The sequence below is a fragment of the Vulpes lagopus genome, chromosome 6, assembly GCF_018345385.1.
Source record: "Vulpes lagopus strain Blue_001 chromosome 6, ASM1834538v1, whole genome shotgun sequence".
NCBI lineage: Eukaryota > Metazoa > Chordata > Mammalia > Carnivora > Canidae > Vulpes > Vulpes lagopus.
Window position 1 is genome coordinate 24,420,738 of NC_054829.1, and position 17,121 is coordinate 24,437,858.

At 45.9% G+C, this 17,121-nt stretch overlaps 1 protein-coding gene across 1 annotated transcript in view; it reads right to left on the reverse strand.

Moving 5' to 3' along the window:
• IFT43 (intraflagellar transport 43) overlaps positions 1-17,121 on the reverse strand; it is an 81,286-nt gene that overhangs the window by 24,321 nt on the left and 39,844 nt on the right. The gene's annotated exons all lie outside the window — the stretch shown is intronic.

The following is a 17,121-nucleotide window of genomic DNA, read 5'->3' on the forward strand; positions in this document are numbered from 1 at the left end:
GCATGAGAGAATTAGAGACGCCATAATGCCTTCCTGTAGCCTTATTTCAGTATGACTCCAACTTAAATTTTTTATTTTTAAAAAATATTTTATTTATTTATTTATGGAAGACCCAGGGAGAGAGACAGAGACGTAGGCAGGGGGAGAAGCAGGTTCCCTGCAGGAAGCCCAATGTGGGAGCTGATCCCAGGATACTGGGATCATGACCTGACCCAAAGGCAGACACTCAACCATTGAGCCACCCAGGTGCCCCTAAATCATTGAGTTTAACCTCAGATTGAGAAGTTGAGAATTCAAATGGGTATAGACGATCCAGTCCCCTCCTTTCAACAACGAGCGGACCAATTTATAGAGCACTTTCTTCCAACTGAGGCCATGGGTCTTACTTGGAGCTATAGCTGTTAGCATGTGCAGCTTCCCAGGAGCAAAGAGAGATAAGCTGGCCATGCAGTACAAGTTGTAGGCTCTGGGCCTTTCTGCAGCTTCCACTTAAAGGACCAGAAGACCCCATGAGTGATGTTGGGCAGGTAGTACCCTTCAGACATTCCATGAGAACAGGAAGCCTAGTTATATATAGACATTTATCTAAGGCTGTGGTTCTCAATCTTCAATGTGCATAACAACCATCTGGGGAGCTTGACAGACATGTAGATCGCTGGACCTGGTAGAGAGAGCTTTCTGGATCAACTGATCTGAGGGAGGGGAGTCTAGGAATACAGGTTTTAAACAAATCCCTAGGTAATCCTAACGTAAGGTGGTCACCACTGACACCCTGAGAAACATGGATCGAAAGTCTTCTAAATGGGACTGACCAAATGTTGACAATTATTAAAGTTGGGTGTTGTATACATGTTGATCACTTTTCTGTATGTCTGAGAATTTCCACAATAACCAGTTCTGTTTGTTTTTTAATGAATTCTTTCAATTCAGAAGTCAATCACCATGATGAGCAGGTGCAAAGGGTGGTGGCAGTGTCATAAGAGCCAGGAGTCAGGGTGTGTGAGAAGGCCTTTGGCAGTGCTGGGCCCACGAACCTCACCGGCTACATCGGAACCAACCAGCAATTCCTGCAAGATGCAAACCACCCCTCCCCCTCTCTGAGTATAATCCGAAATTAAGCCTAAATTTAAATAGTCTCCATGAAATTCAGACTATACCAAGTACACTGTTAAGTAAGGAAGGGGAGGTGGGAGTATTTTGGCTTCCCTTGGGAGGGAGAGTGAATGGGTAAAAGCTGGAAGAACAGGATGGAACAACTCTTGAGCTCTCCCAGGCTACAGTTTTTTATATTTTTCTTTCTTTTTATTGAGCGTTTTATTATTGTTAAAGATTTTATTTATTTTTATTCATGAGAGACACAGAGAGAAAGGCAGAGACATAGGCAGAGGAAGAAGCAGGCTTCCTGTGGGGAGCCTGATGTGGGACACGATCCCAGGCCCCTGGGATTATGCCCTGAGCCGAAGGCAGACACTGAACCATTGAGCCACCCAGGTGCCTGGATTATTTTTATTTTTGTCCATTGCTGCAGTTTTTGACTCTTTAAAGGGAAAGTAAAGAGATGAAGCAATTAGGGGGAGGAGGGTGAGTGGGACAGAACTGGCAGGAGGAGGTACCACAGATAAATGGAAATAGGGTGCCCAAAGATCACCACCGTGGTGTTGCTGAATGATATGGGTTTCCAATACTGTTTGAAGTCAAGAAAATTCTAAACATAGAATACCTGGCAGCTACCAAAGCCACCTGTGTGGGAGGACAGAAGGCTCTGCTCCTAGCTCACATCCGTCCCCCAGGACCACTGCTTCTAATTGTCTTGGTGAAGTGGAACTCTACAAACCCACCATCCAAATGCCTTGGTGATATGTCACCAATGGCAGGAGGCTTGGATGAATACAGGGTCCGAGAAAAACAATGTGATTAATGCACTTGCATCTTGTACATAAGAAACATAGGATCTCTCTGATCACCCCTAGGAGTTGTGACAGTATCCTTCCTTCCTAAGCAATGTGCCATGGCCAAAGTAGCAGTGATTTCAACTGAAGGAAACAATCAATGGTAACGCTAATCTTCGGGGAAGGCTGATTAATTGCCATTTATCCACTCAACATCCAAAAACGGCCATGAGTTTCACATTCAGCATAATGACTGCTGAGCTCACCTATTCTCTCACTCCAGGGGGAGCCCAAGGACTCTTCCAAATTTCATTTTACCCCATGAGAAGGAGCATGATGGAAATGGAGCCCTAGAGGACAGAGGGTGAGGATGCCCTCAGACAGCATGTTCTCTTGTTCTCTCTCTCTCTGCCAGAAATAGCAGATTCTGGTCAAGCCTACTGTTCAGGAGATGGAAAGTCCAGGGGGGAACGTGGGCAAGGCCCTGGAGAACTGGCTATGAAACACCCTGCCTTTGATGAGGCTGAGAGTTTTCTGGCCTTATCTAGTGAGCATGTGTGTCTGGACCACACTGCTGTTTATTTTTGTTTTGGTTTTAACATGAATTTGTTGCCCAAATTGGGAGATTTCATGCAAAAATCCAGATTTCTGAATTCTTCAAACACAAAGCCTATAAATTGGACTTGCATTCCCAACATGGAAAACTCTAGGGAAGTGGAGCGAGGCTGTAATGAGTCTGAGCTCCCAGTCGTCCCCAACACTGGAAGAAAAAGAAAAGACGAGAAAGGCTGGGGACTAAATACTAAAGACTAAATTGATTTCATTTACAGGGCTGCAGTCAACTCTGCCCCAGGTTTCTGGTCTTTTACTACAGTTTCCTGCCCACGTACCTCCTTTATCAGAAGTGGCTATACTGTGGGGAGTAGGGAGAGGGAGAGACCTGACAATCACAACACAGGTGACACGAGCTTATGCAGGTAGAGCACTGGCCAGTTTTCTTCACCTTCCCATCTGCCAACACTAACACTAGCTCAACCTCCCTCTGGAAAAGAGGCAAAGCAGGGTTCAGAGACACTATGTGATAGAGAGGGACACGGGGCACCGAGATGGGTGTTTCATCCAAATCCCAGACTAGTTAGTAATGAAGCTGCAACAAGAATCCCCATTTCCCGACTTCCACCCCGGATTCCAAACATACTGCCCCAAGCCTTTTCAAAAGCAGATACCTCCTGATTTTCAGATGTTCTGATGGTACCTAGACATCTGTTTGGATTTCCTGTGCTGACAGCCCATTCCTGACTTTCCACACTTACGGAAGGCAATAGATGGTACAAACATAGAACTGAAAGCTATAGAGAATCCTTTAAACCAAGAGTTCTTAACTAGTGGTGCCAATTAGAGTCCAATTAGAGTCACTGAGGGTTTTTTTTTTTTTTTTCAGAGTTCATGTGCTGGGCCTTACCCCAGGCCCTTTGAGGCAGTAATCTCTAGAAATGGGACCCAGTCACACCTGAGAATCAATGCTCTAAGCTTCACTTCGGATAGTAAGCTCAACTACGGGTAGTCAGCAGTATAATGGAAACCTTGCTGCTCTATACTGCTGAGTTGCCCACTTTCTTCTAACCCAAGTGTTAGTGAACTCTGACTTGACCTAAAGGCTGAGAGGAGGGAAGAAAAGGCTTCATAGACTGTAGCCTCCATACCTGAGTAATCCTGAGTTGGCTGGCCCAAAATTCAGACAAGATTCCATGGTATTCATAAAACTTGAGCAGGTGCTCTTCATGCTGGCAGGCCCAGAAGTGGTTCAGATCCGATTAGAGATGCTTGTTCAATATTCAAAATGTAATACACAGAGGTTGCTGAACCAGCACTTTGAAAAGTTAATTAAATGCCAGGTTTCTTTTTAAGAGCTACTCCATCACTTGCTGATTGCTTTGGCCATTTTGCAGAATGAAGCTTTAGCTCTGGACAGTGACAGGAATGTTCTTCTTCACCTCCTACCTTGTGGGGATAGGGTAACAGGAGTAAGGGCACTTTGGCTGCCTGCTTTCCAGCGAGTGACACACAGACCAGGTCGGTGACTTGGCCCTGGTGTTGTCTTGCTAACCCTACCTCCATTTAAAGCCTCATTCAGGGATGCTTGGGTGGCTTGGGTGGCTCAGTGGGTGAGCGTCTGCCTTTGGCTCAGGGCATGATCCTGGAGTCCCAGGATTGAGTCCCACATCAGGCTCCCTGCATGGAGCCTGCTTCTCCCTCTGCCTGTGTCTCTGCACCTCTCTCTCTCTCTCTCTCTCTCTGTCTCTCATGAATAAATAAAAATCTTTTTAAAAAATAAAAGGAAAGATTGTTATTTAAAAAATAAATAAATAATAAAGCCTCGTTCAGCCCAACCCTCAATCAGTCCCTCCTGGTTTTCACCCTGCTTCTCTCTGACCCACACTAGTTTTCTTCCTCCTGGCTTCACACAGCCACCTTCACTCCTTGGGTGGGGGTGGGTGGGGGACATTCCCAGGCCCTGCCCCACAAGCCAGTTGCAGGAGGGCTGATGACTGATGATATTAACAGTTAACATTTATTGAGCTTGCCGAGCACCTAGCACTGTTATTATACTATCTTCTTTATGTATATTACTATTATATAATATCATACATATTTTAGTGGCATATGGCATTAATACACTATTTTATTTCATTATCGCAGCATCTTTTTTGATTCGCTCCATTTTACAAATGAGGAGACAGGCTCAGAGAAGTAGAGTAAGTTGCCTAAGGTCACCCAGCTAGAAAGCTGTAGGGATAGAATACAAGCTCTGGGCTGACACCAAAGCCCAGCTCTTAATCCCTACACAACAGAAGTACCCAGGTAGTTCTACATGATGGGAAATGCTCATTCCATAGACTCTGCTTCAAATCCAATGAGTATTTTCCATGACAAGGATGCACTTCCAACTATAGTAGTACTGTACTTTGTTAAGCCTGAAAATTTGGTAGTTAAGGTTGGTTTCATTGTGGGATTTATTATATATGTTTTATTTAAAACATGACAGCTTGCATGTGGCACAAAAGGAAATCCCATGTAGCAAAACCGCCTTTCTCTCCATACACTCTCCTTTTCTAAGTGCTTTAGCTCAAATACGATTCCTTTCTCTTGGCATTCAGAGACTACACTGCCATTCGAGGGGAGTGACTTGGTCAGCTGAAGACCAGCTGGGTGGCACTGGTATGACCTGGGATTGCAGCCACATTGGACCACCGGACCAGAATGATCCTTGGGTCCATTCTGGGTCTGTGTGGGGAAGAAATGCTGTACAAACCCTCCTGCCGGAGGAGTCTGTCTCCTCTGTCCTCCCCGCTGTATCAGACACAAGGCCTCAGATGCTGCTTACATGGGTTACGTGCTGAAGGGTGAAAGGCAGCTCTAATGTAGACATCATCTCAGTTAAAATGTTTCTCTCGAGTTTAATGGAATACTGCAGAGATCTAAATGGAGATAAAGTACCACGGCTCAGAGAACAGCCCGGATGCTATCTTTATGCAGCATGACAATGTTCAGTGGTTAATTAGACACCGTTAACCTATTTTAGCAGGGGACATAACTGGGATAAATGGGGGGAAGTGTCCTTGAAGTCTCTTAATATCCACAGCACATATTGGACCCTAGACTCACCTTCCTGCTGCAGGACAGAACAGGCTTAAAATAGACCAAAGTGCCAGGCATGTAGAGGCCCAACTGTCCCAGGGAAGGCCCTCTGCTTGCCCAGCCCCCAGGGACCACAGCCTCTGATCCAAATGCAAAGGCTTTGGACAAACGGTTACTAGTGCAACTTGTTGCCTGGGAGAAAAAAGCTAAAGCCATAGTTGTGTAGCTCACAGGGCTCCCATGACAAAAAGGGGAAACTTTTTGAGGCCAAAGTCATAAGTACTTGGCAAGGGAAAGAGCAAGAATGAGATACCAGTTAAACCTTACATTTTCAAAATGTATCACTCCTCTGGAGGAAAAAGAGTCAAAATACCATTTTCTTATGAGCTTTTCTGTCCTCATAACTGTTAAATGTCCAATAAAAATCTCACAAATGCCTCCAAACCTCACTGAGGTACATTTTACCAAGGCATGAGATGAAGGAGGTAATGCATCTCAGATCATATAACACCTCACTGGCACATCCCAAAACCAAGGTTCTATTTTATAAATTGTGTGACCCACAAAAAGAGCCTTCACAGTGAAAATCTGAATCTGAGCAAAGGAGACGCTGCCACCATAATCTTGGCTACTGTGTCTATTCAGTATCAAGCTGTAAACTGAATAATGGGGGTCCCTCAGAAGTCAGATTTGTCATGAAACTTCGCTTAGCCAAGAGATTTCTCCTCATTGAAATCTCTCCCACAAGTTGAAGCTCCCCCCTTGGCTCCCAGTTCTTGCCATTTATGGGTTCAGAATCCAACACATCATTTGTAGGTACTGTATCTCTGCCTTCTTTTAAAGACAAGCAAGAACTCCCCGGAACTTAAATGTTGGCACTTTGGGGTTTTAGATCATATTAGATCGTATTTAGCTTTGCCAGTATCATCAATAAGGTGCCGGGTAGAAAGAAGAAAACCAACCACCACGACATAGACTACCAAGCCCGTCCAGTTGAAGGTAATGAATTATAAGGCAATTCCTGGGTGAAGTTTGCCCCCTGCTGGTCAGACTCAAAATGACATCTCTGTTCTGCTTGAAAATTCTAAAGGAGCATTTATTCATTTATCAAGAGGGAAAAAAGGCGGAAAGTTTTAACAGCTAAAAACAATTATGGGCATACACAAAATGGGTATATGTGCCTGGTCAGTAAGTAAAAAAAGTGGAAGAGTTGAGAACTCTAGATCTTTGGTGTTTCAAAAGAACATTATTTTATTCAGACACTTTGCTTGAAACTATCTGGCATGATGAGAAGGTGTTGAAATTTGGGGATCTTCTGCTCAAGATTTTACAGTCCTGCTGGAGAAAAAAGAGCATTCTAGAAATAGCAGTAATACCTCCAGAAGACACACATTGAGGGGCCTGAAAGACTACTACGGCCCCCCTCCTTGTGCAACTTCTGCATGAGAAAATGGAGACCAAGAGTTATGAAAGCAACCTAACTACAGCCCTGAAGCTAGCTGGACACAGAGCTGGAGCTAGAAACCAAGGTTCCCATTCCTCGTCTATTGCTGGTCCCAACTTCCCAGGACAAGTGAGGCAGATGGAAGCAATATATCGCAGTAGCACAAAAGAGGAGAAATAGTCACACTGGTTGCAACAGCCAGGGGAGACTTTCTAGAAGACTGAAAAGATGAGCAGGCTCACAGAGGCAGAAGAGCCACGGGAAGGCTCTCCATGCTGGAAGAAACGACTGGAATAGAGATAGGAGGCAGAAAGGGCCACGTGTGTTCAGAAGACTGCAGGGGGCCTGAAGAGGCTGAGAGGCAGACAAGGGGCTGTCCTGCGCTGGTTATCAATGCTATAAATCTATACCCTGACATCGGCCAGGGATCAGGAGGGAACCATGCGACCAGAAATAAATTTTCACTGGGTTCTTTCTTCCCCTCCCTTCAAGTAACTTAAGTCCATAATTGAAAGAGAGGTGGCAAAGAAAACCACGCCACTCACTATGTATCAAAGCAGCAGGAAGGGGCTGAGTGGAAGGGGCATGGTCAGCCCTCCTGCTGAGGGGGGTATGTAGGGGAGAAGCAGCACTCCAGGGCAGGGTTCCCCCACTGGCTGTCATTTCCAAATGCCACCTTCATGAATTTTCCTACAGCCGTGCACTTTCTGCACCTACTTCATGTTTTACTTCAATAAATTTGTTTAAAAGAAAACTTCAGCTCCTCAATGGAAAGCTAGCACGACCAGCCATAAGAAGGTTAACTGTGAAAAATAATACTTTTTTAAAAATCGCAGAATTTATCTTCTCATAGCTGGGTACTGCTGTTTGCCCAACGTCTGACCTACAGCTCATCCTGTCTTTGTGAAGGGCAGGTTTAGAAGGGTGCAAATAGAGACTCTCCCACTGACGTGAGCAGCACAAAGACAGGAGCTGTGAGGCTCAGCGCCCATCTCTGGGAAGTGTGGACATGAGGTTGGGGGGTGGGCGGGTGAAACAAGGGGAAATGTGGGTCCCCAAGTCAGGGGCAAACTTTTATCAGTGTTTCTGGAAACCTGGATATCAGCCCATTTTTAATTACTGAACGGGTTGGGTCTTTTGCTTCTCCTGGAGAGAAGTTTCTGCTCTATAAATGGAGAGACCTGTAAAGATTTCCTTCCAATCACCGACCCGCTCTTTTCTCTGCCCCTCTTTTTATATCCTGTGGCCCTGCCCAAAGGCCCATGAATACATTCAGACTCAGCCAAGTGATAAGGTGCCCAAAGAAAAAGTGACCTGCCATTCCAGGTGACCCTCTTCAGGCTAGCTATCGGTGTGCAAGGGCACGCGGGCAGTGCAGGCCATGGTGTGGGGCAGCCCTGGAAGGCTCAGGACCCACCCTGGTGACTCCCTGCTACAGATGAGCCTGGACAAGGCCAAGGACACCCCTGCCCTTCTAAACATGGCCGCTCGTACGATGACCACTGTGAAACCAGGAAAGCCCAGAGTGGTCACCAGTTGTGTTGACAGAAGCATAGGTCAAAAAGGAAACTCACAGACCCACAGACCAGAGAAAACCTAGATTATGTGAGAGGGCTGTATTCTGTATGTATATTTACACTGACAGATGCCCGAGCAGCTGCTTCTCTACTAAAACTGCTCTTGGTTATTTCTCAGTAAAGAACTAAAAAGAAAAGGGAAGAAGCAGGTATGACGTTCATATACGCACTTCATTTCTGAAAGACTGAATCCATCAAAGGGAGGACAAGGAGATCATCTATGTCAGGGGGGTCACATAAGGGTCATATGTCAGGGGGGTGATCATCTATGTCAGGGTGACCCCAGTCATCCCCTCCTGGCATTTAGCTGTGCAAGCTGCAAAGCAGCGAGTCCCCTTCAGCAGGCTGGCTGGCTCACAATACATAACTTTTTCCTCTGAAACTTTTCCTGTTCAGTAAGATTGTTTCATAGGATCAACACTGCATTTCTCTAAGGGTCCCAGAGGACTGTAGTAAAGACAATTTCATGCTAACAGACTCGCTACTGCACAAATAGTATCTTGTGTGGCCTTTTCATGAACTTGACGAATGCATGCATGCGAGGTTGGCGGATGGGCATGGCTCTAGAGTGGGAGGCACATTCTCTTACGCTAATTATCTGTATGACCTTGGGCAGCAGGCCAAGGTGACATTCAAGGGCTTTTCTAACTCTAAGATTTTATACCTGAGTCACTTAAGCACCCCAAACCTCATTTCCTCCCTCTCTAAACTGAAGGGGCCCCTGCACTCCATGACTTCCCAGGTCTCCCCTCAGCTGTGTGAATGACATCGACCCTGCCTCTCCCCATCTGTTCCCCATTTACACTATTCCCTAGTCTGACCACCCTCCCCTCAGCAGCCTCTTCCTTGGAACTGACTTATCCGGCCCCCAAATTTCATTTACTGAGATGTGCTGGTTTGGAGACCCCAAAGTCAATCTGGCAAGTAAAAAAAAAAAGGAAGGAAGGAAAGGAGGGAGGCAGGGAGGGAGGAAATCCTCTTTCCTTTATTCAATCATTTCTAAAATATGTATTTATTTATTTGAGAGAGAGAGAGAGAGAATGAGTTGTGGAAGGAGGGCAGAGGGAGAGAATCTCGAGGCGGCTCAGCACTGAGCATGGAGCCTGTCATGGGGTCGATCTCACAGCACTGAGATCAGGACCTGAGCTGAAACCAAGAGTCAGCTGCTTAACAGACTGAGCCACCCAGGTGCCCCTATTCATTCGTTTTTAGAGACAATAAACACAAACTCCCTTCTTACTTCAGAAATTTAGCACATTTTCCATCTCAGTCCTCCTTTCTCTTTTCTTAGGGGTTGTCAAAACCAGCCTCTACCTTCCCAGGAGCACAGGGAAATTTACTTTCTCTCCTGAACAACTAACCCGACCTTAACAATCCTGTCGTTCTCTTCCTGCTTACTAGGACTCCTCTCTACTTCCTTTCCCTCTGAGTGGCTGGAAAGAGGGTGTCTGCCTGGTTGTGCTGAACCCTCCAAACCTCCATATCGGGCTCCCCAGGAAGCAGCCCTTTGTTCTCCAGTCCAAGGGGCCTCAGCTCCAGGCTCCACCACTTGGGAATCTGGCCTGTCTACCCGTGGGTGCTGAGCTCTGATCTTGGGATCCTGTTTGAACAACAGGCTTAAAGGGGGGTTGGGGTGACTGGGTGATGGGCAATGAGGGGAGCACTTGGCGGGATGAGCACTGGGTGCTATGCTATATGTTGGAAAATTGAACTCCAATAAAAAAATTAAAAAAAAAAAAAAAGAGAGAAAGAAAGAAAAAAGCCAGTGGCCAAGCGGGGCTCTAGAGTCAGAGCGCTCACGGTAGAGTGTCAGCATGCAAGAGCTGCGTGCTCTCAGACAAGCCACTGAAAACTGCAGAATCGGCGAGGCTACCACATTCTGCTTCACAGGGTCCTGCTAAGGCTCCAACGAGCTAATTCGTGCAAAGCATTTAGCAAAGTACATGGTACACAAGGAGTGCTCAGTGATTAGTGGCTACTGCCGATATTATTATTACTGGATTATTATTCTCCCCCCAGCCTCTACTTCTTATGCCATTAATCATTGCCCAGGCTGGACATACCCTTTCTCCTCCTATGTCCTGCAACTGAACCCCAATCCGGAGCTGGGTGCTGGCTAGGCCTGCCCAGCTGAGTTGCTTCATACTTTTTGCTTCTAGATCCCTCGTTTCCCAGCCCCCCAGCCAACCCTACCCCCGTAGAGCCCTTAGCAGACATGCCCAGGGGCCCACCCTCACCACCTGGCCTGGTACCTCCCATCCCCATGGGAGAAACACTTGGCCTGGCTCTCAGGGCCTCTTGGCCAGCCGGACAATGCTTCCTACAGCACTACCTTCACCTCCAGCGTTAACCTTAGGTTTCTCAGTGGGCACCCCTCCCCTGTTTCCCATCTCCTGCTTTACTTTCTCTGCCTCTTGGCTCCCTTCCTTCATCTCAGCCACTTCTGTTCATCCCCGTCTAAAAGGCAACTTGTTCTGGCTTTCAAATCCTTTCCAAAGGACTCCCCACTTCTAAGAAGCTTCTAGAATTTGGTGAAATTGTTTCTATGCTCCTTGGCACACCTGACCCTCTGTATCACACAACACAGTCTTCATGATAGGATGGTCTCACACAGTGACTTCTAGAGCTCTGCTTGATGGGGTTGACCACAGAAAACAACCTGGCACCTACCCCAAAGTCCTTTCACGTTTGTCTGGATTCAAACCCTAATTTTGTTTGGGTGGTAACAAGCCCAGTGGAAAGTACTCAATTCCCCAGTCTCTTTTCACATTGAGGGGTGGGCATACACCACATCTCTGACCAATGATGAAGATAGGGCAGTTCCCGGAAAGTATATCCTCCCCTCCTCTCCCTGCATTCCGTCTCCCCCAAAAGACAAATTCCTGATAAGAAATAGCCCTTCACCTTCACCTCCATGTCATTCTCCCTTCTTCTTACCTGAAAGACAGAGGTGAGGCCTGGAGGTACAGCAGCCACGAGGCATGAACACGATGATAAAAGCCCACATGTGAAGGATGGTGGGTCAGAGGATGGAAAGACTTCCATCCCTGTCATCACCATGGAGCTGGCGGACTGTGGAGCCTGGACCTTTTGCTTTCCGAGACATATCTCTTTCTGTTTAAACCTCTGCTAGTGGGGTTCCCTGTTGTTTGCAGATATAAATGCAACCTCAACTAATAAGGCACATCCAGTGACAAATGAGAGGTCATCCTAACTGAGAAGGAACACAGGTCTCATGGAAAAACGAACCTCACACAATCTGATCTAGTTAAGCTTATGGTCTCTTAAGAGAAAGCAAGCATTCGAATCGGATATAGGTATCGTGTAATCTCAGGACAGGAATGGGTGACATCACCAAAATCTGCTGGGGAAAAAAGGCATCAAATTTAGGGAGAAAAGATGAGCAGACCCTCTCCACAGCCTTGCCTGGTCTAGAAAGAGAACACTCTGCTATCAAGAATGGAGATGAGACAACCTTTAAGAAGATGATTCCACATGAGGAGAAATGGGTCTTTTTACTCCTGCGAATACCCCAAAATCATGCCATCAAAAAGGCGTTCAGAAGAGGTGTGATAATGTGTCCCTTGCACTACCAGTCACATACCTGTCAGCACTTCAGTGGCTCCAGTTCTCTAAATAATAAACCATGTGCCTGGAGTTCAAGGTCATGCACCCAAGTCCATTTCTACCTTCCCTATATCCATCCTTGGGCTAAACCTTGGGCTTTGGTCACCCAGCGCTGTTTGTTCTGGACCCACTGTGGCACATTCAGGCCACATATACCTGGGCCCTGGGCCTGGAAGGCCTGCATGCCCCTCCCTAGGGTCTGTCAGCTGTTTCATTCCAAAGCAATGATTCCTAAACTAATAGGTTTCAAGGAATCTTCTAGAAAGCATATTTCAGAAGTTCAAACATCCCTTCTGGGTTTTGGAGGGCCTAGGAGACCACTTTGTTTTAACGCTGAAAAGACAGGATGTAAGGGTGGAGCTACCATCACAGACTTACACTGGACTGCTCCTCCTCTCTCTCCCAGTTCAGTGCCCAGTGAGAAGAAATCCTGTATACGACAAGGCTTATACATTTGGGATTTCTCAGGATCGAATTCTGGGAAGTGCTGGAAAGGGAATTCTGAGATCATCTCATTTGGACCCCTCAGGGAGCCTGACCCCAAGAGTCCATACCACTTACTCTGTGGTGACATTAGCACGTGAGTGGCAGCAGGGGACTACAATGCAGATATCCCAATTCTGATAGGTGCCTGGGGAAAGGGCCAGTGACCCTAAGAAAGGAGGGTGCCTGGAAATGAGCTCAGGAAATGGCCTCCAAGGCAGACACCTGACTGTATTTCACAGGTACATGGAGCACCCCACTCTGGGCTGATCCTAGATTACTCTGCCCTCAGCTTTGAAAAGGAGTCAGAGGCCCGAAACCAGAGGCGGGGCTGCCAGGGCACCAGTAACTAGAACCAGCTCTTGAGCTGGCTGCCTGGGAATGGATCCAGTTCTTGGAGGGCACCTCAGGGTTAGAAGAAATGATCATTTCCAATGCCTAATTGAACTTAATGACTAGCCTAATTAGGCCTTTTAATGGCAGAACTGGCATGGCCTTGGCTTGGGCCCCTAAGTGCAGGCTACATCCTTTGCACTCACCTTCCCGGGGCCAGGCGGCTGGCTGGAGCACAGCTCTGCAGACAGGCAGGCCACAGGAGGTGAAGGTCAAGCGCTCACTCCCTGTTATTCTTTCCACAGTCTGCACATGCTGGAGCCATGTCCGAACAGCCCTTGGGGCACATCTGCTGAGGGGTGTACAGTGCAGAGGTACCATATCAGAAGCCAAGGGCACAAGAACAGAAGGCAGTGAGACCTGGAGACCCTGCAGCCAGATGCACCTGGGCTCAAATGCTGGCTGGCTCCTTGCTAGCTATGGGACTTTGAGCAAGTTACTTAACCTTCTGGAACCTCCACTTCCTCATCTGTAAGCTAGGACAAGAGTACCTATCTCAGGATTGATAAAAGGATAAAGTAAGATAACTGTGCTTGGCTATGCCCAGCACAAAAGCCACAATAAATGTGTGTGTGTGTGTGTTCTCATCCATTCAACAACGGGGCTGGGCAAGACATGTGGGCTGTCTGCACACAGGTTCTACAGCGGGGCCCTGGAGCAGAATCTGGATCAGAGGGTGAAACTCCAAATTTCCTTAAGACAAGCTGTTAGGAGGTTGATAATAGCCTATGAATTAGAAATAAGCTCAGTGCCCACCAACAGAGTGAACGGTACATCCATACCATGGTACCGTGAGGCAGCAGTTAGAAACACAAAGCAAATCTGCCTGGACTGAAAGAGCTCCAGATGTACTGCTAAATGAAAAAATGAAAAAAAAATAAAAAAATCAAAACCTTAGTATGACCCTATTTGGGTAAAAAAAAAAAAAAAACACATATAGAGGTTTCAGTAAGTATACCTATTGTGTAAAATCATATATTAAATATCTATTGTTGGTAAAAGATCACCAACGAACCATTACCAGTAGTTACTTCTAGAGAGATGACTAGGCTTGGACAAGATGGTGGTTTCAGGCAAATTTAGCTTTATCTATCTTGGCTTGAGTTTTTACCCCATTAAAGTGTTCGTGGTTTCCCTGCACAACTAAAAAAAAAAGTCTTTATATATAAATATATATATATATATATACACTTCCACTGAGGTCTCCAGCAACAGAAGGGTTCAAGCAGACCTCGGACCAGCACTGCTAAGAGACACTAGAATTTGACAGGACGCTGAATGAAACAGGCTCTCTAACCTTCTAGTTTCAAAACCTCTGCTCTGTGTGATCATCCAGAGAGAGAAAGGAATACTCCACAGGACACTGTGCTTTCTGGCTGTTATGTAAGGGACACTCCCGCGGGCCTACCATTTCTTTCCTGACCCTTAGAGACTCTCTTACTTTACGATCCTACCCTTGGCTCCACGAAATGAGCAGCCCTAGTCACAGGAGATTCTGCACTTCTGCAAAATGAGAAACTGCAAAGGGCCCCAAATCAAAGCCGTCACAGGACACGCTGATAACTCACTCTAGAACCACTCCTGGTTCTCAATTACAGAAATGAAGTTCAAGGGGCATCTGGGTGGCAGTCAGTTGAGTATCTGACTCTTGGTTTTGGCTCAGGTCATGATCTCAGGGTCGTGGGATTGAGCTCTGTGCTCAGCGGGGAGTCTGCCTAAGATTCTTTCCCTCCCTCTCCTTCCCTTTCTCCTCCTCCCCCTCAAATAAATCTAAAAAAAAGAAAGAAAGAAAAGAAAAGAAAAGAAAAGAAAAGAAAAGAAAAGAAAAGAAAAGAAAAGAAAAGAAAAGAAAAGAAAAGAAAAAAGACAGAAAGAAATTCACAAGAATAGCTTAACTTGTTAAGAAAAGCTGAAGGCCTGAAAGGAAGCTGAGAGCAGTCTCAGGGGGAGGCGGGGGTCAGGGCTTAGACCTCGTAGTCTTTCAGCAGGCCTCCCCACAGGCCTCCTCAGGGGCAACTGGGAAGCAATTCTGCTGACTTAGGCCCCTAGAAACATAGCCATTGGATGCCATGTGGCCTTGGGGCCTCAGCTGTCCCTTCGCTGGTACACAGGCATAGACAACAAGTTCACCTTAAGTCACTGACGCATTTCTCCCCTCCTCCTTGGGCATCAGGTACTCACCTCTGCTCCAGGGAGGGGACTGACTTGGGCCACTTGTCAGGGAGATTGCTCCACTTTTCAGAGTGGGAGGTGAAGGATCCAAATGCTACTCCACATGGGGCTTACGGGAACAGACTGCTATCACCTTCAATTGGGACACACTTGACAGAATTGCAAGATTCCAATTATTTCATATTTGGTCATTTGCATAAGTAAATTGGTTTTGTGACACTAGACAAGCCATCCAGGGCTCTAACCTGCAAAGACTATAACACAGAACATCTCTGCTTGCTTTAAACTAAATATCACTGTATCAACCTAAGCAGAAGTGTGTGAAAATGCCCCCCACCAGAACCCCAAGGAGAAAAAGGTTGATGTATACTTCATATGGTTTCCTTAGCCTAAGGGGTCTACATGTACCTTATCTGAAGCCTTTATGATATTTTCCAAAGGATCATGTTATGGTTAGTACGTGAATAAACATGGCAAGTCTGCTTTCTCAACCTAGGAAAATATCACATCTATTGTGGGCTTATGATTACTTTTATTGAGATAGGAAATTCTGGAGTACTATGTAGCCCTTAAAAATGAGACAGTTCAACTTTGTATTGAGATCCAGAAAGGAGTCTCTCAGAATCACCAAGGAATACTGTTGTATGGGGGCGCCTGGGCGGCTCTGTCAGTTAAGCATCTGCCTTCAGCTCAGGTCATGATCTCAGGGTTCTGGGATAGAGCCCCTTATCAGGCTTCCTGATAGGCAGGGAGTCTGCTTCTCCCTCTCTCTCTGCCCCTCCCTCCCGCTCATGTTCTCTCTCTCTCTCAAATAAATAAAATATTTTTTAAATTCCATTATATGACAAAAGAAAGAGAATAGATATGTTGCCATTTATGTGAGGGGATAAAAGAATATATTAACCTGTATGTTTTGTAAATGCATAGAATGTCTTTGGAAGGATACTGGTGAATAGTCTTTGCCTCTGGGAAGAGAAACAATGCCTGGGGGAGCCAGGAACGAGAGCTGTAGCTTCATATCATCCCTCCCTCACCCTTTGAATACATTCTATTCGTAATGTATTTTAAAATAAATAAAATTCAGATTCAATAAGAGTTCTAAAGTCTCAAAAGATGACATAAAGTTATACAATGACTCAGATGTAGGAGTTTGTTTGAAGGCTGACTTTCAGTATGGGCCTCATTGCTGTGCACCACGGGGCTGAGTGGGAAAGGACAGCTCCACTAAGTCCTGTCATTATCTGTCCATTATTCTCACTCCTTCCCTCGTACTGGCTACCAAAGCCAATGAAATCTACCAAAATGGTACAAGTGTTTTGAGACAAGGAAAGGCCTAAGGAAAGAGCTGGGCACACTCCACACTGCCTGCTACTTCAGTGAGGAGATTTGTTTTTTCATGAGTTATTTCAACATATATAGTCTAGGTGTCATTCATTTCATCTTCAGATCCTACTAAACATGTAATTTCCAGCAATAAACAATGCAATTATATTCTAATTTTAAAAAAAAATTGTGAGTTTTCTAAGTTCAATTAAAATAGAAACTGATCCAGACCTTCCTTTAGCAACTTGGCTGTGGACAGCAAAGCCAGAAATCACTCTTTGGGGAGCCTGTGTAGAACAAACAAATGTAAGGTGTACATTTAAGAGAATTGTTGTTGCTGAGCCTTGAAGCTACCTTTTCTGAATCTGCTGTGTCTTGGAGCCACGTGGAGGAAACGCATAAATGCATGAGAAAGCACACATGATAGAAAGTTGAGACAGAGGCCTACACTGGTGGGGGGCAGGGGAGGCTGGGGAGACATCTCCAAAAACCACAGAAACAGAGCCCTGGACACAGCCACTGGAAACAGGTGCACAACTACCTACCAAAGACTTTTTCTTTTTTCTTTTCTTTT